This window comes from Pogona vitticeps, chromosome 4 (assembly GCF_051106095.1).
Source record: "Pogona vitticeps strain Pit_001003342236 chromosome 4, PviZW2.1, whole genome shotgun sequence".
In the NCBI taxonomy this organism is placed as follows: domain Eukaryota; kingdom Metazoa; phylum Chordata; class Lepidosauria; order Squamata; family Agamidae; genus Pogona; species Pogona vitticeps.
In genome coordinates, this window is record NC_135786.1 from 11,453,822 (window position 1) to 11,478,318 (window position 24,497).

The 24,497-nt window shown below is 41.6% G+C and overlaps 1 protein-coding gene across 8 annotated transcripts in view; it reads right to left on the bottom strand.

Annotated features, from left to right (window-relative positions):
* The window catches only part of CDH4 (cadherin 4), a 954,442-nt gene that overhangs the window by 107,734 nt on the left and 822,211 nt on the right, over window positions 1–24,497 (bottom strand). The gene's annotated exons all lie outside the window — the stretch shown is intronic.

Consider the following 24,497-nt stretch of genomic DNA (forward strand, 5'->3'; position numbering starts at 1 on the left):
ACAACAACAACAACAACAACACAGGACATTGTTTAATTAGTTGCGAAAACAGAGAGAGGGAGATCAACAGTCTTTTAAAGAAAAAGATTGCTAGACTTGATGGGATATTTTGAGTCTCACTTGTGTTTTGTTTGTTTTAAGAAAACGGAAACACTGCACCTGGGGAGTGCCTGAAATTTGGGGAATTATTTTTTATCATTATTATTATTTTTGCAGTCATTCAGGTAGCAATGCTGCACAATGTCTTCCAATGTCAGTCTCGTACTTCAGTGTGGATTCTGCCACAAAATGTGACTCTGGAGGCTCAGATTTCCCATCCCAGTCCATTCCAGAGCCTGAACCCACTAACAAAAAATCCCACTGTTGTACAGGGTTCCCCCCCCCTTTTTAAAAAAATCCCTATTTCGATTTTAGTGTACACACACGAGGCATGTGCATGTGTGGACTACTGCACCCGGGGAGTGAGGTTTTTTTTTGCTCCTCTGGAAGAGGTCAGTTTATTTTGAGGTGGCTGTAGAATCGATTCATGGGAATCAATTTCACAGATGTGAACCCCTTTGCCACTTTTAAAAAAAATCCTGCTGTCTGATATAGCGCTATACCAGATAGCATGATAGATACCAGAAAGCACTCCTCCCCCACTGCCCACCCAATTGCTCAGTCGCCCACCCACTTATTCCTTGGTCACCTGTCCCAATGGCCTTCCACCCTCACCCTGTGCCCCCTCTTTCCCACATGACTGCCACGAGGTTTTGAATTTTTCTCATTTACCTCACCGAAGACAGCAATGCAAATGATCAGTGTAGATTTGCCCCAAGTTAACTGTGAAATAAGGAAGATTTAAATAGGACTGCAGAGGGAACTAAGTCCTGATTGAGGGTGTTGGTTAACTGTACTACTTGATTTCCTCCTCCTCTTCTCCCCCCTCCACTTCCTTATCTTCCTCCTTCAATACTAAGTCAACAAGTCAAGACTATGTAGGAGCAGATATATTATGAAGGAATGGATTTTGGAAGACAATGTTTCCTCCTTCTTGAAATATATTGCACAGCATCAGTTGCTTTTCACATCAAACAAAAAGAAAAGTACTCTGCTTTTTTCATCTTGACATCTAATAACATCCTTCACCTGCATTTGAATAATGTGAATATATTAATTAAGGTTGATCATGCCACCTAATGATATCCATCAACAATTGAATGAGGCTATATTTGTCTTTATTTTTTTGTAGAAATTGATGCCTAAATATAATTCTTCATATTGTCAAGGCCTGGAGTTAAATGAACTTTCTCACTGGATAGATCAGTGGTTTGGGTATGGTTAGGAGTCCAGTCCCCTATTGTGCCTCCTTGACACGGGGTGGAGTCAATGATCTGCAGGGTCTCTTTCAGGTCTGCAGTTCTGAGATGATGATGATGAAGAAGTTCTTTTTAAGTTCATAGTTTTAATTTTCTCAAGTGCCTAAGGAATAGTACACACAATCAGTTCCTCCTTCAAGATAGAAGCCACATCCTTTTTTTTTTTTTTTTTTTTTTTGCACCATCCATGTTGGTAACATTCACTTTCTTAGCTCTTTCTACTGTTGTGGCCAGGATGAATGAAACTGTGGATGAGGGTGGGCGCTGGTGGTCCCCATACATAACCCAAGGATGCTCATATGTACCATAATGTGGCTCCACACAGGTGGCCATCTAAGAAAGAATTTCATTCAACTGAGAAGGGATCATACCAAAGGCCTGATTAGACCACTGTTCTGTTCCATATCAGGCAAAAAAAAAAAAAAAAAGAAAGAAAAAAAGATGACAAAAATGTTGTGGCAGCTTAAATACAAACAGGGCGTGAAGGTCATGGTGCACCCCCACTGTTGTCCCCAGCAGTTGATATTTTTCAGAAGGACAGATTTGTGTATATACATTGGAAGGGAATGTCTAGTCACCCACAGTTAGATGCCATTTATGCAAACACAGTCGTGATGTCATCAAACAGTCTCCAACCAAACATACTTCTGACTGTAACAGGCAGTGACTTGGCCAATCAAATGACTATGGATGGGCATGACAACCAGAAAGGCTGTCACACGAAAGAGAAGAACGATTTCTTCTTTGCTGCCCTAGAGGGCTTAATGAGCTTAGGTTACAGGAGGACATGTTTTGGCTGAACCAGAGGACAACCATCTTGATGGTAAGAAGAGTTTAACAATGAAACCAATTACCTAGAGATGTAGATGGGCTCTCCCCCCATTAAAGGGAAAGGCTGGATGGCCATCTGATAGGAATACTCCTGCTGTGGATTTCCTACATTGAGCAGGAGGTGGGACTCGTCCAATAAGACCCCTCCCAACTTTGCGATTTCATGATGGTGTTGGTATCCTGGTTATATGTATGTAGTCTGGATGGATAGCTAAATGAGTTAGGTATCTGGTTGTGGAGCCTGAGACTGGAAGTCTGATTTCCCCATTTGTGCATCCTGGGAGAAGAGCTAGTCTATATGGCGTTGGGCAAGCTGCACAGTCCCAGGGTGTCCCCAGAAGAAACAAACAGTAGACCACTACTGAATAAGCTACCGTATATCTAGAAAGCCATGAAAAGTTCCAAATGGGATTCTAGGTCTAAAGAAGATCATTTATTTCTCCAGAGGAAGTTGGCCAGTTGTTCCTTCTCTTTCGTCTGGGCACAATGAACAAAATTCAGGGCAACCTTCTTTTTATATATTTGCAGCTGAAATAAATCTACGAAGATTGTCCAACAGTGCATTGATAATTATACCATACATTAATCAAAACAGACAACACTGCTTCTAATGAATGCCTTTTCTCACCCTTGGAACAGAACTGGAGTGTCGTGTTCACCTACTTATTAGTCCATAAATATTCTAATTAGGCTCCAACTCAAGATGAATAGGATTAGCAATACAGACGTTTTAGACTAGGTACAAAAGAGGTACTCCAAATTTCCTTGTCTTCTCTATGGCTCTCCTGACATTTATAATCATGTAGAAATGCTAAATTTACATAGCTATGCCTAATTAGACACGGTTGTAATTATCCTCACCCCACCCCAGTGTGTCAAAATAGGAAGAAAAATGTTGAGAACAGAAATGACAACTGGGGGGGGGGGGAAAGCACCTTACTGGCCCTTTTGCCAACATGAAATGTGGTGTTTTAATTTAGAAACACATTCTGCTTAGCTACCAGGTATAATCATTATTATGTATAAAAAATCAGAGACTGGCATAGCTGATTATGGGCTAGTGGATGGGCTGAACCTGGTTCGAAAGGCCAAGATGGATTCACAGAGCTAATCTATCTTTTTAAGGAATGTTTTTTTTTTGAATGGGCCTCTGATGTGTTTTATAAATCATGAGATGCATTGCATTTCTATTTAAATTAGATTTCTAAACGAGCACCTCCAGGGAAAAAAAAATTGCATTTGCAAACTTCAAGCAAACTGTTTCTCCCTTGTCCATTTTGGAGGTGACTCATTTATTTTTCTTTTGTGATACGTCAGTGGCCAATCCTAACCTCTGGTGCTCCAGACTGGTCTCCTTCGTCACTGACATGGCCATAAAGCATGTTACTCTCATGTTACTCTCATCTGCCCAGAGTGGTCGACCAGACCAGATGGGCGGCATATAAATAAATAAATAAATAAATAAATAAATAAATAAATAAATAAATAAATAAATAAATAAATAAATAATGACTGAGTTGACAGCACATCTCTCTACCAATTCAGATTACTTAGCTGTGTCCTCCTGATCCATAGCAAGGGAGCTTTAGAATTCCAGACAACTCTTCCTACTCCCTGCTCTGCTACTTTTCTACAGCAGGAATGCTTGCTTGTTTGTTGGGTCGTTTGTTGTTCCTTGGAGAAATACTGAACGGTGAGAACCTTGTTCCAACAATATACAGTGTTTCAGCTCTTTTACTGCTCCAGAACTCAATATTACAATTTGCTGTCCATATAAACCAGGCTTCGGTGACCTTTTTATTAAGTCTAAGAGCGAGTGGACCTTTCACACACAGTAAAGAAATATTTAGCTACTGATTTTCAGAAATTTGAAGCTACTAAAAGGCACAGAAACCTTGCCAGAAAAATCACTGAGGGGGAAAAAAAAGAAAGCCGTTGGCATGGAAGACTCGCCATTTTATGTCAGATATTGTGTTGAGGGGTTGGAAATGAGTCAGTTTCTCTCAGACTTAGTTTCCCCCCATATTAAATAATGTTAGGAACATGCACGGTTCTTAAGAAGCTTACATTTAAAAATGCAATACTAGGGTCAATCAAAGCAGGCCAGTGTCCAGAGCAAGGGAAGTAACAATACCACTTTAGCTGGAACATGTTTGGAGGGAGTGTATGACCACAAAACGTTAAAAGGTCTTGGAGCCAAGTCTTACGGTTGGGGGAACTAGGTATGCTTATTTTAGAGAAGATCGAGAGTAATATGACAGCTATCCTCAGATATCGGAGGAGTTGTCACATGACAAAGGGAGCAAGATTGTTATCTGTGTGGCTACAGAGGTCAGGACCTGAAGTAATGGACTCACATTATGAGAAAGGAGATTAAGCCTAAATAATAGGAAGAACCTCTTGACAATAACAGCGGTTTGACAGTGGAATGCATTGCCTCACAAGCTGGTTGATTCTCCTTCATTACAAGCTTTTAAACAGAGATTAGGTGGCCACCTGTCAAGGTTGTTTTAGGCGTACCTTTCCTATATTAGCTATGCGTTGGATTCAATGCCTTGGGTCTCTTCCATTGCTTTATTGTGTCACCACAGCAAAAACACTGCACATATTATATAAAGGTTCAATGCTAGTGGGAGCAGAAGAAGTCGGATGGAGGGTTTTGAATGTTGGGTCTTGAGAGAAATACACTTTGCATGTGCTTTGGGGAGATACTCATTTCACATGCCACTCTATTCAACTCTTTAATTTAAATCTGTGACTGAGCCTTAGCACACATTTAACTGTGCATTTAAAGTGGATCAATAGACGTGGCACAAGTAATATAGAGATGGATATAATCAACTCTTGTCTTGTTTCCTTTTAATATAATTTCCCACAGTATTAACAGCCTTTTATGATAGCTTGCCTTTTCCAAGCAGATATAATTCAAAATCACTACATAGTTGAATTGGATTAATTTTGTCACTCCCTCACACAGACACACAGACACACACACACATATACACACATTCTTCTCTAGCAACGGTTTGTCTTCATTTCATTATCCAGAAAAATATGCACTCATGTTTCATGAGTCTGCGATAGGATAGGATAGACAAGGACAGAGCTGCTGGCAGAGAGTGAAGCGATATGTAACACTTTCAAACAAGCCACATCCAAAAGTATGCTTCACTGCCAAAATAGGGAGGAGGTCTATAATCTGGTGATAAAACAGATCTTTTGCATGCAGGAGGGCTGTGATTCAGTACCGGGCAATTCTAGTTTAAATGCTATTAAATTGTCTGGAGTTCTTTATATACGTTCTTGTGCCAGCTGTATCGATCTGTTCTAAATACGCCGCTGAACCTGAACTCAGGCTTAGCCCCAAAATGATTTGAAGGACAAAGTTTATCACTGGATCCTATGAAGGAGCTGCCTCTATTTACACACAGGGTGCATTTTCCTGATGACTGAGCATTTGGATAATGGGCTGCTCCACTTCCCACTGATGTCGATCTCCAGTTCCCATCCATACCAGCCAGTCTGCCCAGTGGTGGGAATGATGGGGAGAGTAATTCATCAACATCTGGAGGGCCACAGGTTCATTACCCCAGTCTCACCTGTTCTGGTGTGTTGCACTTTTCACTGAGCAATGAAGCATAATGTTTTGATGGAATTATCTTAGCCACTGATATTTCTTTAAGATCTTAATCAAACCAGAATGTGCTGTAACTAATGTTGTTAGGGGTTCAGTGATGGACTTTTGCATGCAAACGACGTGCTTTATCATCAAGTTATGGTAAACCCAGCAAGAGTGACCCTCCTGTACTCAAACCATATGTTCCCAAGATCTGTGCTACCAACTTTTTGTGCCTCCATTTCGGACATATTTACAAAGGGAAAGTATCTGTAGGAGCTGTACACATCATGTCACTATTTCTTAACAGGTTTTTCAACCCTTCCTCCTAGGGAAAAAAATGTCCACCTCATTTATTGCCTTAATGACATGATGATGAAGGCACACAGTTATATGTCTCCCCTTCATGGTTTCTACAATAGCCATCAAGAGACCTCCGGATTATCCTTATATGTTTCATTTCAGTTGGGTGGGCCAGCAGAGATAAGTTGGGGGGGGGGAGAGAGGGAGAGAGAGAGAACAGGAGAGAAAGCAAGACAAGCATCTATGTACCTTGAAGTGCTTGGTTTACTTTCTTATTTATAAAACCAGGGGAGCCACTGGAGAACATTTCAGTGGTGCTTAAAGAACTTTTGAACACAGGATTACAGCTTGCGTCCTGGGCTCCCACTGGAGTATAACCAATGCCTGGCTCCAGAAAATGTCACAATTTATCAGGTAATTGCCTCCTGTTAGATGATAATGCACTAGCAGTAGGCTTTCAATAATATCACCTCAGATCATGACACAGCACTCCCCCTGAATAGTAATAATCTTAGCTTTCAGAATAAGTGCTGGCATGCAAGCAGGCTGTTACAACGTCTGTCAGCAGAATGCAGGTACAATAAAAGCAGAGAGCATTTAAGTAGGCAACTGGCTTGGTGTTGTGGGAAAAAGGGGAGGAACGGGTGATGACGAGGAAAGCTAAGTACATATGTAACAGCCATGAGATTATTCTGAAAGTGCCTACCCTCCTCATGCTCCAATGTATCATGTCTTTTGTCTTCGTTCTCTTCTTCTTTTTCTTTAAATTTAAAGCATGAACATTCACTTCTTTAATTATTATGTTGGTGTCTTGTTTCCCCAATTATTTATTTGTTTCTTTTATATTCTCTTTCCCCGCCCCAAGGAGCTCAAAGTGGTGCAATCAGGCATTCTCCCCCTACTTTAGTCTTACAGGAAGCCTGTGAGGCAGATCAGTCTGGGAGAATACGGCCCAAGGTCACCCAATGAGCTTCACAACTAAGTGGGGATTTAAAGCCAGATTTCCTAGCTCAATATTCTAAGCCCTACAATCACCGTTGCTCAGGGTCCCCTGTCTCGCCCTATGGACAAGCCCGGCAGAATGGCCTCACCATGAGGCAACATCCTCAGTCGGCAGATGCTGGGAGTGAAGCAATAGTTGGCGGCTCTATCATTAGACAGTTAAGCCTACCATGAGGCAAAGAGAGACAGTAGTCTCAGGCAGCAGATATCGGATGGACAGCAATGACTATCTCCTGTCCATTTTCCTCTACTAGTGAACAGAATTTTGTGCGTCTCTCCACCTCTCTTATACCCCTAAAGTGACCTCCTGCACTTAGGTGTGGTGGAGGATGGTGTTCATCATCAATATTCCTCTGGTGGTCCAGTCAGCATCTTTTGTGGAACAGGTGAAGTGGTCTACCTTGTTCTTTACTCAGGGCAGCCTAATGTGTTCAGCCAGCCCTATCCATGGATTTAATAATAATAAACTTTGAACTGCTGAACTGGAAGGGACCCCATGGATGATGGAGTACGCCCCTCTCTAGGAGGCACTGTGGGGAATCAAACTCCCAACCTCTGGCTCTGCGGCCGCAGACCACTGAGCTATCCAGCAGATTTAAGCCATGCATTTCTAGGGGGTTCAAGGACATGGAGAACATAAGGCTTCTCCATCTCCTCACACTAACTTGATATGGTTGAGACAAAGTACGTGTGGCAGGAGAGACTCAACAGCTCAAGAGCAGAACACAACATGGAGTAGAAAATTCAAAAACACAAGAATTTGGCTTGAATGTTATTGCAGCTGGGAAGAGCTAGCTGAAATGGAAGGGAATTTCTGTGGAGAGGTAAACGTTTTGAAATATTTTGAAGATTCTGCTATTGGCAGTGACTGTAATTCCTTTCTTCTTCTTCTTTTTTAATCCTTGGTGCTTGTGGCTGCTTTGGGTGTCAGTGGAATTCCTCTCAGTGGATGCAACCTATTGCGTCTTCTAGAAAGAACAAAGCCTTGTCATGACATAGCATCCATCTGGATGGAAGTTCTGTGAGAAAAGTGGTGGCAGTGAGAACTGTCGTATCCTCAAAGCCTTGCTGGGCAAAACTACATCACAAATTACCGTACTGTTGTTCCAGGGGGTGGGAGCAGATGACATCGGCTCTTCTGCCACCACTATGGTTGGCTGTAAAAATCAAGTTGAAGAGAATGCTGCTAACCACTGTCACAGCCAACCGTAATCTTACTGTTAGCAAGACCTTCTAAATTAATCGGTCCAAACTGAAGGCTTTGGCAAAAAGCAAAACCTATAGAAGACATTTTTTCCCCTCTTTAATCTGAGCGGGCTTTTGGTGGTTGATTGGCTGCCGAAGAAGGAGCTTTAAACTGGTAACTGCTGTAGCTTCTATTCATGTCCTTTTAAATGTCTTCTAGTTCAATGGTGTTTTCATGTTACAGTTTATCTTTGTTTTAGTATTCTAACCTTTCATGCTTTTATTTACATCTCCTAAAACAATATTGAGATAAGTTGCCCTGAGAGGAAAAGAGAGCTACAAAATAAATACAGACAATACGCAGGAACACAGCTACAAATTCTGAATGGAAACGGTATCTCTTACACAGGCGGTTAAGCCAGAAGGTTCTAGACACCAAAGTAATCATGAGGCAGGCAATGATACCAAATGCTAATAACTAGGCCTTTGCACGCTCTGCTGGAAAGAACTTCTTCTACTTTCTGTCCCAAAGCTTACCATGGTTAGAACTAAATCCAATAGAGACTATATTTATACTGCATACTCTCTTATTCAGAAATCTGTATTTATCAATAAAAGTTTTGTAAGGCCAGGAAACTCTTACTGGTAGAAGGTTCTTAGAGGTGATTGTTTCCATCTCCTCCTTTTTGAGGTCCTTGAAATTCAGACCTTCTGCAAGCAATGCATGTGCTTGGGGTTTTTCTCCCAAAAAAGAATCAAAGAGGACATCAGATGTATAGTAACATATTCCAGTAGAGAGTTGGAAGAGCTAGCCCATAGATAACATCTGACTCATCACTGACTGCAGTTGCTGGAAAAAAAATCCACTGCAACGGCAGAAATAGCTACTGACTGAGGCAACCAAAGATCTGAAAAAAAAAAAAAATAGGAACCACTATTTAGAGGGCGCTGTTATAAAACAGAGGAGACCCATAGCTAGGGCTTTCCACTTGATCTTGGCGTATGGGAAGTCTTATATGGAGATTAAAAATGGGGATGAATTTTAAAAAACCAATTGCAATATTCGTGTAAAATTGCTGATCTGTTAAATTTTCATCCCTTCATATTCATGGGTTCCAGAGACCCCCACAAATACGAAGGGACGAATATTTCCCCGTTTTATTTGTCCCTTCGTAAAAAAGCCAAAAGAACATTCTGCAGTCACCCACCCCCACAACCCCCCTCCCACAATCTATCTCCACCCCTTCCTTTCTCTACCTCCACCCCCACTGACACCCCCTTACCGTAATCGTTGCCACCGCTGCCGAGGTCTCCATCTGGCCTCTGCAGCCACGGCGTGTAAAAAGGGAAACCATGTGCCCTTTGCAAAGATGGCAGCTGTGGCATCATTTAGGATAGGGAGGCCTATCTTTCTTCAGTTTAAGCTTGAGTTTTGCTATAAGAAGCTGATCATCAGAGCCACAATCGGCTCCAGGTCTTGTTTTTGCTGACTGTATAGAGCTTCCCCATCTTTGGCTGCAGGGAACATAATCAGATTTCAGTATTGCCCATCTGGTGATGTCCATTGGATACGGTCTTCCAAACGTCATGGTAGTTTAGCACTTGTAACATAGCGTACTTGCATGAGTCATTGAAGTAGAGAGCTCCAAGATCTCATTTCGACATTTCAAAGGGGAGCCATGGATGGGGTCTTGTCTCAAGAGCCCCTGAAACCCCACAACCAATATTAGTTTAGCCTGAGCATGTTTGGCCTCCCATTATGTTTTGCTTGCTTATAGGTGTGCACTAGGGTTATCTGTGTGTAAGTCACATGGAAGGAGGTTGCTTGAGGACAGTCTCCATGGGTGGTTGGTGGTGGGGAAAAGAGACATTTTTCTTGTCCTAAACCACCTGCCACCATTTCTGAATGAACAGGAAAGATGATGTATGTGACACCAAAATAATTCTGATAGACAGCTGCATCATTGTAGCAATTAAGGCTCGTTTTCCAGCTACATCCACCCAGAGGAGAAGACATCTTGATAGGCTTAGGATGAGCCAGTTCAGTTATAAGGATGAATTGTTTTGCCAAGATTTTTGCTTCTGCCTGTTGCTTTCCTGCTGTGAACATCTGGCTGTTATTTCCTCTCCACAAAGCTTGCTCATGGCAGTAGAGGAGGAAAAAGGCTTACCCCCTATGTGTCTGCCTGCCTTTAGTATTCAGGGGCTGAAGAATGTAATCTGAGCAGCACAATGAGAGAAAGTGGACAGCAATTGCTTTAAATGACATAGGAAGTATACCAGTAATAAGTGTATTTAGACAATGACAGCTTTGGAACTGATAGAAGAAATCTCAGCAGGGTTTGGTCTGGAAGAGGTGGAGAGTAGAAATTCTATCAAGCTGTTTCTAAGCTTGTTGGATGCTCCGTACCAAAACGGACAATGGCAAAAATATTGGGGTTTTCAGCCTACTTTAAGGCCCATAAACTCTTTGCAACTGGCTATGATTCAGTTTGCTTTTACCTTAAGATGCATGAAATACAACATTCTGGTTCATCTCTTAGACGTCTACTCAACTCATTTGGAAAAGAACAAAGTTTGCCTGCTCTGCTTTCTGGAATCAGTACCTTCAAGGTGCTTTTTAGGCTATATGAAAAACCAGTGGTATAAAAAGTAATAAAAACATGGTAATTACATAATTAAAACAGGACAAAGGCTGAAGAGCACAACATTCGTGAAGCAGTAAAAACTGTTAAACGAACCCCTCAAACAATGAGGGAAAAATCAGAACCCTCAGCTAAGTTTATACTAAAAAAATGTAACATTGTTGGACTCTTCTACCCTATTTCCTGCAGTCCCCACTCCACTACAGATTAGGTTACAATACTCTTTTGAGGCAAATGTACTCCCAACATTTTTATGTATTTAATACTAAATTCTTTTGTTCATTCAGTCCAATCCAGTGGCCATGATTTACCTGCCTGCCATATAAGTGGTTAAAATTGAGATGCCTCTCTTTCTCTCTCTCTCTCAAAAAAAGGAGTGGAAGCCCTAATTTAGCCCCAAAACAACGGAATGTCCTGCCCAAACTTTTAAGCTCTCAAAACGCCTGGAGAGAGACACATTTAAAGTTCAGCTTCCTGCAGCCACATTTCTATTTAAAATTGTCAGATTCTTTCCATTCTGACTACAAAAGCATTTTATAAGTTTTGAAAATTATTCTAAAAAGTTAAGGTGACATGAAAATGCTTTCTCACCCCTACATAGGTTGGGTGAAGATTTGGACGGAAAAGTGGTACAGGTCCCCGATCTGGGATGCAAACAAGTTCCAGAATAGGGTTCTACAGCTGCTTTTTCATCAAAATAAAACTGATCTAAGCAAAGCAAAGTATGCTGCTTATGTACCGCCCCATAGCACTTAAAGCACTCTCTGAGTGGTTTATAAGTTAATTATGCAGGCTACACATTGTTCCCCCCCCCGGGAGATGGGTACTCAGGTTACCAACCTTGAAAGGATGGAAGGTTGAGTGAGCCTGGAGCCAGCTATCTGGTTTTGAACCCCAGGTCGTGAGCACAGTTTTGGCTGCAATATAGCAGTTTCACCACTGAGCCATGAGGTTTTCCCAGGTCAAATATGTTCTTTAAGGAATATCTTCATGAGGCTATGTGACTGGTAAGGATGGGGACTCAAGATATGGAACTCACTGTCAAGACGGACTTACCATATTTTTCGCACCATAAGACGCACTTTCCCCCCACAAAATAGGGGGGGTGGAAAGTCTGTGCGTCTTATGGAGTGAAGAAAACAGATTATATTTTCCTGTTTTCTTCTCCTAAAAAATTGGTGCCTCTTATGGAAAGGTGCGTCTTATGGAGCGAAAAATACGGTAAGTTGCACCGGTAACTCAACTTGTTCCCCCCTCAGACTCGACTTGCGACTTGGAGCCCACGCATCTCTTCCCTTTTTTCTGGGGAAAAAGCTTGTTCTTAATCAGGACTTGGGACTGGGTACCAAAGGCTCAGACTTGAGACTTGGGCCCAAAGGATTGCCGATATTCCTGGTGACCGGCCTCTGAGCTATGCAGTCAAGTAGGGGACTTCTCATATTGCAAAGCTGTAGTTTCAAGCGCAAAACATTTCCGGCCTGTATTAAGGTTTCCTTTTGTAGGCTGCAATGGGTTAACACAAACTAATGCTGCCTTCAAAACGCTAATACCTAACAATGGTCTGTGGATAAGTTAATTAGTGGAGCCAGGCTGTGTTTAATTATTTCACTTGACCTGGTACAGCTTTATACAGTAATCCCTTTAGAGAGAGAATGGTACTGTTCGAAAAAAATATGTGATTTACCAAATGAAAACTTTAAGTCATTCTGAGCCAAGCAGGTGCTTTTCTCAAAGTTGGAAATGGAAGGACTCACTCTTTTCCACTGTGATCTAAGCTCGTAGGAGAGAACAGGACGGAAAGTAGATTTAAACTGCTAAGATTATGCTAAAGCTTGGTGAGCCTTCCAGTTGAATATTTAACATGCCCTCCTCCCGCTTTATTCAGCTGGGATTTTATTTATTGAATAATGTAAAAAGCAACCAGCTGTAGACAAGGTAGAGGGATTATTATCATTTTCTTGTGAACAATTTAAAACAAAGTTCAGCATCCAGGGCCGGATGTGAAGTTACTTAAATACATCTACAGGAAGAATGCACAATATGGCAGTGAACAGACCACATTTAGGATCTAATGTTAGGCATAAAATATTATAAATACGGAAAAGTATCACAGAATCATGAAGTTGGATGGGGGCTATAAGGCCAACATGTTCAATTCCCTGATTAATGCAGGAATACAAATCAAAGGATATCTGCCAGTTGGTTGTCGAAATTTCTCTTGAATGCCTCTAGTGCTGGAACACCAGCTCTCAAGGCAATTGGTTCCCTTGTCTTACTGCTCTAACAATTAGAAAGTTTTTCCTAAAATTCAACCGAAATCCATCTTCCTGTAACTTGAGCCCATTGTTGCATATCCTGCACTCAGAGATGATAGAGATGATCCTGTCCCTCCTCTGTATGGCAGCCTTTCAAGTATTTGAAAAGTGCTATTATATCACCCCTCAATCTTCTTTTCTCAAGGCTAAACATAACTAGTTCTTTCAGTCTTTCCTCATAGGGCTTGGTTTCCAGCCCCTTGATCAGCCTCAGAACTTGTTCCATTTTGTCTATGTCCATCTTAAAGCGTGGTGTCCAGAACTGGACACAGTACTCAAAATGAGGCCCAACCAGTGCCGAACAGAGGGGAACTATAACCTCATGGGATTTGGAGACTATACTTCTGTTAATGCAGCCTAAAATAGCATTTCCCTTTTTTATTGGATAAACCAGCAGTGTGACAGGGTTCAAATATAACAAGATGTGGGTTCCATACATGTGGTTTCTGATTCTCCATTCCCCCAACCCCCGTGACTCTCATCTGAAAGACCTAGTTGCTCTTCCAGTTAAGGTATATTGGCAATATTTATATTGGAAAGACATTATTCATACTCATACATCATGACATTGGATTCACCGGAAAGTGTAAAAGGCATTTCTGACAGAATGAATCCAGTTAATAAAAGAAACCTATCTTGCTAATGAGTGACATTACTTGTTGCACTAATGTGCTGTTAAATGTAGCGCCTGCCTATAATGACATCAAAACAGAACAAGGCAAGCTCATTTCTACACACCTTGCAATAATGTCAGCTTCAAGCCAGTGGTTAAATCTACGGCAGGATAAATTCGGCTTAGTGCTAATCAGCTGTTTCCTTTGACAGGAAATGCTCCTGCGGAAATGGGGATAATTTCCTAGTAGAATAATTTCAACACTTTGATTATTTTAGTAATGATACCCAGTCATATTAAGATATAAAACCTTTGTATTTATATTTTTATTGCAAGGGCCTGTGGAGTTAAAAGCTATCAGGAATAGCACAGAGCAATAAACGCCAGTCATAGATGCTCGCAGTTCACTGCATATCATAAATGGTGAACCTCATGGATCTCCAGGATGGGGGCAGAACAGGCAGGAAACAAATAAATGTGGAGGTCAGTAGGAAGGGTGAATCTATAAAGTTTAATTTCACCCAGGGTGGGATTTTCCCCCCTCTGTTATGTTTATTGGAGCCTGTTTCAGCCACAGGTTTCCCTTTCCCCTCTGTTAAGTTCATTCCAGCCTATTTCTGCATTGGGTTGTCTTTCTATCATATGAAATTTTGTATGCATGTTTGTATGCTTTGTTTTACAACACACACACACACACACACACACACACACACACACACACACACACACACACACACACACACACACACACACACACACACACACACACACACACACACACACACACACACACACACACTCTTTCCACCCCATCACTGTGCACATTACTGAAACAGTGACGTCTACGTTGGCTTGGGCACATCGTGAGGTTGGCTGATGGTTGGATTCCAAAAGATCTCCTGTGTGGAGAATTAGTGCAGAGAAATCATCCCAAAGGGAGACCACAACTGTGATACAAGGATATCTGCAAGCAGAATCTGAAGGCCTTAGGAATTGACCTCAACAGATGGGAAACCTTGACATCTGAGCGTTCAGCCTGGAGGCAGGCGGTGCATGATGGCCTCTCCCAATTTGAACAGACCCTTGTCCAGCAGGCCGAGGCAAAGAGGCAGTCCCGAAACCAGCCAAATCAGGAAGCTGGACAGGGGACAGATTGTATTTGTCCTCAGTGTGGAAGGGCTGGTCACTCTCAAATTGGCTTTCTCAGCCACACTAGACACTGTTCCAAGACAGTGCACGTTACCGTAGTCTCTTGAGACTGAAGGATGTCTAACCAGGACACTATTATAAATACCTATTGAAATGATGCTAACAATACATGTGCGCCTGTGCTTGGGTTAGAGAGACAGAGAGATCAAACCTTGTTCTAGGGACCTTAAGGAGATAGAAGAGGCACAGAATGAGGCAGCGGGGGAGAATAAAAGCAATATAACAACAGATATTGCTTACATTTCTCATAACGTTCCAAAGGTATGAGTCCTGTCAAAGAGGTACAATCCAAGGCACACCCATACAAGCAAACTCCAAATAGGTAAGTACTGTTTTCTGACTGACCTCTCAGAAACTGGCTAAAACTAGAACCACTAAGCTATGCCTTCAACTAGACCAGACCCTGAAAAGGAGTTTGGAATCCAATGAAAGCCTGAACTTTCAGCTCTGGCAAACTCCATGAGGAACAGCTAGCGAAAAGAAAATACATGTTCAACCCCCGTCTCCCTTTCAACTAGGCCTGGGGGTCTAAGCACGACAAAGCGCAAACTCTTGTGCTTTCTCCTTTTTTCCTTTCGAATACATGAAGTGGCTTTGCATTTGAAAGCTAATTAAAATTGTCCAAATACTGAAGCGACGTGACAATATTCTTACTCTGTCTTTGGGGCAGGTTAATGTTACTGTTTCCTGGTGGCAATTTCCCTCCTACATTTCCTCATCCCCACCAAGGGATAACAAAATCCCCGATTATGCGAGACAACCCTGCAACGCGAGTGTCATTTCCATTACAGTCATTTTTGTTCGTATTTGACAAAAGATCACCTATGCTCTGCAGGAAGTCGCTTACGTATGACTCGGTTGTGTATCAAGGTTGCTTCAGGATAAATTTAGCACCAGATGGTACAACAATTTGCCTGCTCAGAGATGGGGAAATGTTTAGAAGGAGAAAAAGGGAAAGGGAAGAAATGGTAATTCTGAGTTAACATTCAGGGCCTTTCCCCCTTCTTTTCCTGGTACAAAAAAAAGAATAAAATTGTCTTACAGAAGTAAGAAATCTTCTGATAAGACGTTTTGTGACAGGACTTGAAATAACTGCTTAAAGTAATGTAATTACTTCTTACCACCAAACTGAAATGAAAATTAATTAGGATGATGTGAGGCAAAAACAACATAAAAAAATAAAGAAGACAAAAACATTGTGGTATCTTAAATATTAACTGCTATATTATAATGTGACCTTTCACAGAGAGGTCCACTTCTTCAGACTTCTTCATGAAAGCTCCCGTTAAAATATATCAGGTGCCACAATGTTTTTCTCTCCTTATTTTTTTCTTTCTCTTCTGCCTCATATGCTAGTGCAGACTAACCCTTCTAAAACTACAACTTTCTGATGAGGATGGGATTGAGCCACATTCTAGAAAGTAAAATGCTGTGGCACTTTCAAGAATGCCATATTTATATCAGAATGAATTTTGAGGACCAAGATCAAATTCTTCAGATACAAGGACTTCTACTCCATGTCTTCTGTATTTATACATATCCCGATGGTGTTGAAAGCTATCGCCAAGTGAGGATATGGGTAACAAAGGGACAATAGTTTGTTAACATAGGAATGCGACTATCAAGCTGTTAATTATTGAGGTAGCAATATGTCACTTATTGCCAAGGTGACAATTTATATGCCAGATAGACTTGGCTGTCACAGAGATGCTAAGAGTTTTTTCTGGGAGAGAGAGGTCAGAGTCTATCAAAAGTGACAATTTTATACTCCAAAGATGTTATGGAAACCACAGTTATTGATGCAGGTAGTACAATCTGTCTGTCTGTCTGTCTGTCTGTCTGTCTGTCTGTCTGTCTGTCTGTCTGTCTGTCTGTCTGTCTGTCTGTCTATCTATCTATCTATCTATCTATCTATCTATCTATCTATCTATCTATCTATCTATCTATCTATCTATCTATCTGCTTGCCTGCCTGCCTGCCTGCCTGCCTGCCTGCCTGCCTGTCAGACAGACACAGACAGACAGACAGACAGACAGACAGACAGATAGATTATTGTGACCTATTATGATTTCATACCACTCTTTTTAAATTTTGAATTACTGTTGTTCTGTAGTCTCCAATTTTTTATGCTCCCAGAAATGCTTCCCATGGAGGGGAGAGACATTTACCCAATGAATTTAAAAAAAAAAACTTGAAAAATAGAGAAAATGCCACCCAACCTATCTTATTGGATCTCTGGATTTTCATTAAAATAAAAAAGAGCAAATGTCCTCCCCACACACACACTTTCGAACCTGTACAATTAAATATAAAATGTGCATTTGCTGAAGCTTTGATGTAGGAGTGTTGCTTGTCTCTGTCAGTGAATGCCAGGAAAGAAAATGTGATGCATTCATTTCATTTCATTCATAAATAAATAAGCCACAAGCTCTGCTGCCAGCAGGCGGTCCTTTTTTATCTTTCACTTGGTGGAGGAACCAAGTCTAGGAAGGCTACAATTTCTGAGAACCAAACCGTGGTAATCAGAGAGTTGGGGTTCATGAATTTTTAAAGCAATATGTGCAACACAACCCCAGTAAGTTTTGGAAGAATTATAACAGAGATAGATTCTCAATGAAGAGATTCAAGATACTTTATTTATTTATTTATTTATTTGTAGACTAAATGCATGTGCGAATATCCACCACTTCTTTAAAGAAGACTGGGGGGAGTCAGTACCGTTTCCACGACAAACAACAGAGAGCTGAAATACTTATTATCTCAAATAAGCGGTAGTGACATTTGAGATGTCTCATCATTTACTGGCTTGCTAGCAGCATTTTCTCCCTTCACTCCCTATTCCTCCACTCCTCCTCTTTTTATGTGCTCAAAGTCCTCTTTTATAAAATATTTAGTGCAAACTCTCCAGAGAGCTAGATTGCCTTTGCTGTAGACCAGACGAAGATTTACAAGGCTGCTGGAGAGGATATGCTTCTACCAGAGAGATCGGCGCAGCTGTGATCCAAAATACAGCGAACAGGCAACTAAAACCTTAATAGCTTATTGACTGATTGATTTGATTTGATTGATTTGATTTATATACTGCCCCATTAGTGGAAAACACTATCCTGGGCAGTTTACAAGAAAAGATAAAACATACAGTACTGAAGAGTAAGTACACGAGACTTCAAATTTTAGTAAAATAAGGTCAAGAGGAACCAAAGATAATCCTCTGCATGAGCGCAGGAGAGGGAGCATGAAATCAACCAGGGTTGGTGTGGAAAGTTCCCATGAAAAACAACATTTTGTCTTCTGAACGTTAGCAGAGGGGGGGGCAGGAGCTGGTTCCACAACATTGGTGCCACTGGGAAGAAGGCCTGACTGGTGGAGTCAGGCCTTCCAGAAATCTGGTGGAGGACTTTTGAACCTCCTTTAGGATGACTACCTTGAGGATCTGCTCATTGGGGAGAGACGTCAATTAGATAGCATGGTCTCAAACCCTGAAGGGCGTTATATGTGGGAATCAGGACCTTGAAGCTTATCCAGGACACAATGAGTAGCCAGTGGAAACAAACTGATATCAAGCTTGGACTTCAGGCCCAGTGATAGTTCTCAGTGACCCCAAGTACTCAGAGGCTTTCCATATAATAAGGCTGTATTGCACGAAAATCATTTTCATGTTTTCCTGGTTGTTTAATAAGGGTAGTGCTCCAGCGGTTCAGTTTCCCCCCCTGACAAGAAATGTAGTGAATGTTTGAATTAAGGTAAATAAAAGAGACTGTTTATCCCCTGCAAGACACAACATTATTTGTCTTTGTGCTGTGTTGATGATAGTGAGATCATGTCCCTTATTCATTAGGTCTGTTTACTGCAACAGGGCTATAACTAAGGAGGAGCTACTGTGACTTTTGAGTGAGAGAGGGTGCAATCAGACAGGCATTTGACCTGCTCTTTAGTCTACTGTGGGAATTGGATGCCTTAAGTGCTAGAGTGAAACAGTCCATTCCCAAAGCATTCCTACCTGCACCTTTCTGGCTCCCCATCAGCAGCTACAATTAATTAATTAATTAAGCTAGCAAACATAGATAAGATTGTTCCACTTTGGTTCATTTTCAGCACCTTCAATCAGTGGGATTGAACCAAAGTGGAGCTTGCCGCTTTAAATTTCCTTTCTACCTTCAGTTTCCCAATATTGTTAAGTGGCTTAAGAAGACAGCTAAGCCACTTAATGATCTTGGGAAACTAACCACTCCCCCTGGTCCTTCATGGGGAGGGGCATAAAAAGGAAGCAAACAGATTGTTTTTAAAGTCCATTATGACAGTGCTGATGTGTATACCACTTAGATTTTTTTAATTGAAAACTTCCTCCCAGAAGGAGGAAAAAGGAAGGGGCAGGTAAGGGGATTAAGGCTTAATTATGCTTTTGAATGCATGGACTTTCTACCCAATCTCTAGTGACCCTATTTAACCCAAATTTAACATTCAACATTCTAACTGGGGCCTGTAGAGATATAACACGTGGGTTTTTCTCTGAGCTTTGCATGGTCTGACGTTGGGTGAATTTGCTTGGCCGTCCACTCCTGGGAAGGTTGACAACTGTCTTGAATGTTTTCCACTTGTGAATAATCTTCCTCACTGTCAAATGATGGACTTTAAATGGTTTGGAAATGACCTTATAAACCTTCCCATACTGATGGGCAGCAACAATTGCTGATATATTTCCTCTTTGGCACTGTGTTAACACACACCTGAATGCTCCAGACCAGCAAACTGCTAAAACAGTGGCTTTTATACAGGTGGTCACACTTGCTTACTCAAGGACATTTAGTTAGCATCACCTGGCTGCTTCTTCTTAATTCCTATGGAAGCAGTAAAGTTATACTTAGTTTTTCACACATAGCTTCTCCATTTTGGCCATATTTTTGTTAAATAAATAATTATACAGTGCAATATGTCAAATCTTCTTGTTTATCTGAGGTTGTATTTACCTAATTTTCAGATGTACTAAGGACCAGATGATTTTTGTATGTCCTGATAAGTAAAACCATAGAATTTAAAGATGGCATACTTTCTTTTTTCAAATGACTGTATTTCCCTTGTTCATCCACAATTGCCTACTGCACCTCCTAATGTTTCCCCCTTAATAATAAGCATTTCTTAAAAAGCAGTCTCTATATTCCTTCAATATTTTGGCATAAGTGATCTGAATTTCAAAGAAAAAGAAAACAAAAGAAAGTCTGGCCTTTCTGTTTCAATGCCCATTTGCATCTTTAGATAGTTAAATTCCTCTTCCCTCCCTCCCTCCCTCCCTCTCTCGCTGTATGTGTACATGCACATGCACAAGAAAGTCTCTGTGTGTAAACCTGTAATTTCCTCCCATTAGCTGAAGGCGATAGATGGCTTATTGTCCCATTTTTGGCATTTTTTACCCTTGTGCAAGCAGAGAGCTAAAAGTGGTCTCTTGCAAAAGCTTTAATATTTTTATAAGGTGCAGTCCAATTATTATTATCTTCCTTGGGGATCCAGTCAATTAACCCAGCTGTAGATAGTGTATAGTCACTGAGCTTTGTAACCTTATTTATTAATGAGAACCAGGTAAGATAGCTTTAATGTCATCACTTGTCCTTTCTTTTTCTTTCTTTCTTTCTTTCTTTCTTTCCTTTCCTTTCCTTCCTTCCTTTCTTTCTTTCTTTCTTTCTTTCTTTCTTTCTTTCTTTCTTTCTTTCTTTCTTTCTTTCTTTCTTTCTTTCTTTCTTTCTTTCTTTCTTTCTTCCTCCACCCTCCCTCCCTCTCTCATCTGTCACCCTCACCCCCACCCCTGAACAGTAAGTACATCTCAAATCTAATCATTCGTCTGAACTACTGTCGGTCTACGGAATTAAGAACAACTTGATAAGTCAACATTTCTGTTAGTCACATTGATTCATTGGGTCTACTGCAGTGCGAAGCAAGCACTGGACTGAAGGCAAAACAGCAACAGAAGTTATAATGGGGGCTTTATCCATGTAACGAGCTGGATTTTACCCCAATTTGCTGATTGCATAGCAGCACAATTCTAGAAAGCTGAATGCTGACTTAGTTGTGAGTTTTCTTCCTACTGCTGCTGTACTCCTGGGCATATAGCTTGTTAATATGCCAGGACCTCATGTGTTCCATCAATGAGACATGATCATGATCATGAAGTTGGAAGGGGGTCTATAAAGCCATCGAGTCCAACCCCTTGCTCAGGAATATAAACCAAAGAGTGTCCGCCTAGTGGTTGTCTAAATTTCTCTTTAATGTGCCTCCAGTGTTGGAGCACTCACCATCCCACAATGTCATAGTCATACTGCTCTAACAGTTAAGAGGTTTTTCGTGATATTCAATTGAAATCTGGCTTCCTGTAACTTGAACCCATTGTTGCATGTTCTGTACTCTGGGTATGACAGCTTTTCAAGTATTTGAAAAGTGCCATCATATCTCCCCTCAGTCTTCTTTTCTCAAGGCTAGACATGCCCAATTCTTTCAGTCTTTCCTCACAGGGTTTGTTTCCAGCCCATGGCCATCCTTGTTGCTCTCCTCTGAACGTGTTCCAATTTGTCTACATCCATCTTAAAGTGGACACGGTACTCAATATGAAGTCTAACGCGTGCTAAATAGATGGGAACTATAACCTCATGGGATCTGGAGACTATACTTCTGTTAATGCAGCCTAAAATAGCATTTGCCTTTTTTGTAGCCACATCATCATCTTAGAACTGTAGACTTGAAGGGACCTTATTGGTCATCGAGTCCAGCTCCTGTCAGGAAAGCACAGTGGACAATCAAACTCCCAACCTCTGGCTCTGCAGCCAGATACCTAAACCACAGAAAACTTCTCTGTGGGTTTGAATGAGATGGTTAAAGAACTGTGCACCCTCTGCTGATGGAAGGGGGAATTCCTCCCCGAGTGTATCAGCATACCTGCTTGTTTCCACTTGTGTGCCACCCATAGTATATACAGTGGTGCCCTGCAAGATGATGTTAATCCGTTCCATTGAAATCGCTGTCTTGTGAAAACATCATCTTGCGAAATGCGATTCCCCTTTGGAATGCATTGAAATCTGTTTAATGCGTTACAATGGGGGAAATAGTTGTCGTTTTGTGAAAATCGCCCGTAGGGAAGCCATTTTGTGAAGCACAAATCAGCTGTTAAAATCGCTGTCTTGCGATGCATTGGTCTGGAAAACACCCATTTTGCGAGTCGTGGACAATCGTCGTTTTGCAAAGCATCGGTACCGGGCGGAAAACCGTCTTGCGAAGCACGATCCGAAACATCGTATAGTGAAAATCACCCATAGGAAACACTGTTTTGCGAACCGCTATCGCAATCGCAAAAACTCATCGTCATGCGGATTCATCATTTTGCGAGGTAATCGTCTAGCGGGGCAGCACTGTATTATGAAGTCTTCATTGGCCTCTCATCCAGAAGAAACTAAGTCAGTGTTGTGTTGTTCCCTCCGATTTCTCGGGAATTGAGAAATAGTACCTACAACTCCCATTACAGTCAAGCTTGTCAGAGCCAATGCCCAGATAATCTCCCATGTGAGAAGAAGAAAGGCCAGATATTATTGCTGACAGTTGCTCAATGAAGAAGTCAACACTACAAGCCTTTCCTTGGGCACTATCCTGGGGGGCAAGCCAACTCCTACGGCTTTCTTTTCTCAAGCTCCATTTCCTCTTTCACATACATTAAGCCTTTTGAACGTTCTTCACCTACTCAACCAACTGGCCTGACATGATGAGCGGATTCTCCTGCCTCAGGATCAACAGCAGCTGACAAGTCAGCTTCAGGCAAGCTTAGACACCCCATGCCAGATCCACCTGGCACCCCTCCCATTTTCTCTTCCAAATCTTTCTGACAGCCCATCAGGTTCTCTACTGGCAGCAGCTGACTTGCTGTCAACGTTTCCCTCAAGTTCTCTAAATTCACCAGCGGCCACTTTCCCTCTGCTCTGGGGCAATGTGCAAGGATTTCTGCTCCAAGGCAGAGCTGGAAGGTGTCAAAGCTGTGTGGAATCCCAAAAGCCATGATGCAGCCTTTAAGTGGAAAAAGCAGCCTGAGGTGTTTGAATGAAACAGGAATTCACAGGAAGGTGGGGGTGAAGGGAACCAAGGAGGGTGAAATAGAAATTGCTTGGGTAGCTGCTTTTCTTGGAAGCTCAGAGGCTTTGATAGTGCTTGTAGAGCCTACATGAAACAGAAAAAGATTTTACTATCCCTTTACTAAGCATCCAGTTTTGGTACTTTAGGCCTATGTTTTTATAAAAAATTAGGAGGCCTCTGAGTTTATTTATTTATTTATCATCACACTTTTCAGACACTTGAAAGGCTGTCATACAGAAGAAGGAAAGGATCCATTCTTGATCATCCCGGAATGCAGGACATGAAATAATAGCATCAAGATACAGGAAGTCAGATTTAGGCTAATCATCAGGGGAAAAAACTTCTTAACTGTTAGAACAGTAGGACAGCAGAAGCAATGACCTTGGGAGGGGGTGAGCACTCCAACGCTGGAGGCATTCAAGAGAAAATTGGACACTCATCTGTCAGATCAGCTTTGATTTGGATTCTTGCATTGAGCAGATGGTTGAACTCGATGGGCTTATAGGCTCCTTCCAACTGAATTATTCTATCATCCATCCATCTATCCATTCATTCCTTTCATATACTTGTATATCACTGCATAGAATGCCAGACACTACTACGGGCTGTTTACAATCAAAGTCAATAGAAACAGTATAGCATAGTGTAGCAGAACAGAACAGAACAGAATAGAATATATCTAACATAAAAACAAAGTTAACCCAGACAATGACAAGGAAGGTGGCATAAATGTCTCTAGAATCAAGAGAGGATCCCCTTAAAATCTTTGTCTTGAGCATCCTCTTAAAAGATGGGAGGAAGGGTACCTGGCCCAGCTCTGTTGGGAGTCTACTCCATAAGGATGGTGCCATGACTGAAAAGGCACAATTTTCTATAGATGTCTTCCCAGCTTCTCTCGGTGTGGCAGTCCATAAGAGCATGGCCTGTGAGAATTGGGTGACAAGGGCTGATGTGTTCTTAGGGAAAGGCGTGCCAAGAAATAACAATAAGCAGAGGCAAGTAGCAGCAGGCGAGGCACTGTTTCCTTCTTTATCTTTCTGACTCCTCACTTTTATGTCAAGCATAAAAACAACTGCCTGTATGACAAAAATGGCAACACCCGCAACAGTGCTTGGCAATCAGTGAATTTCTTAAAGCCATGACTGTGCTTTCCTGCTGCAACGGGACAAGAAGAGGTAGGGAAGGAATGCCAAACTGGAGGATATGTGTATTCAAGCATCCCATCATTTTCCATTCACTACAATGTCCATGATCCAAAGAGAAAAGAGGTTAAGAGAGTAAAGTGCAGGTGTGTGCAGGTGTGCACCCTGGAGAAAG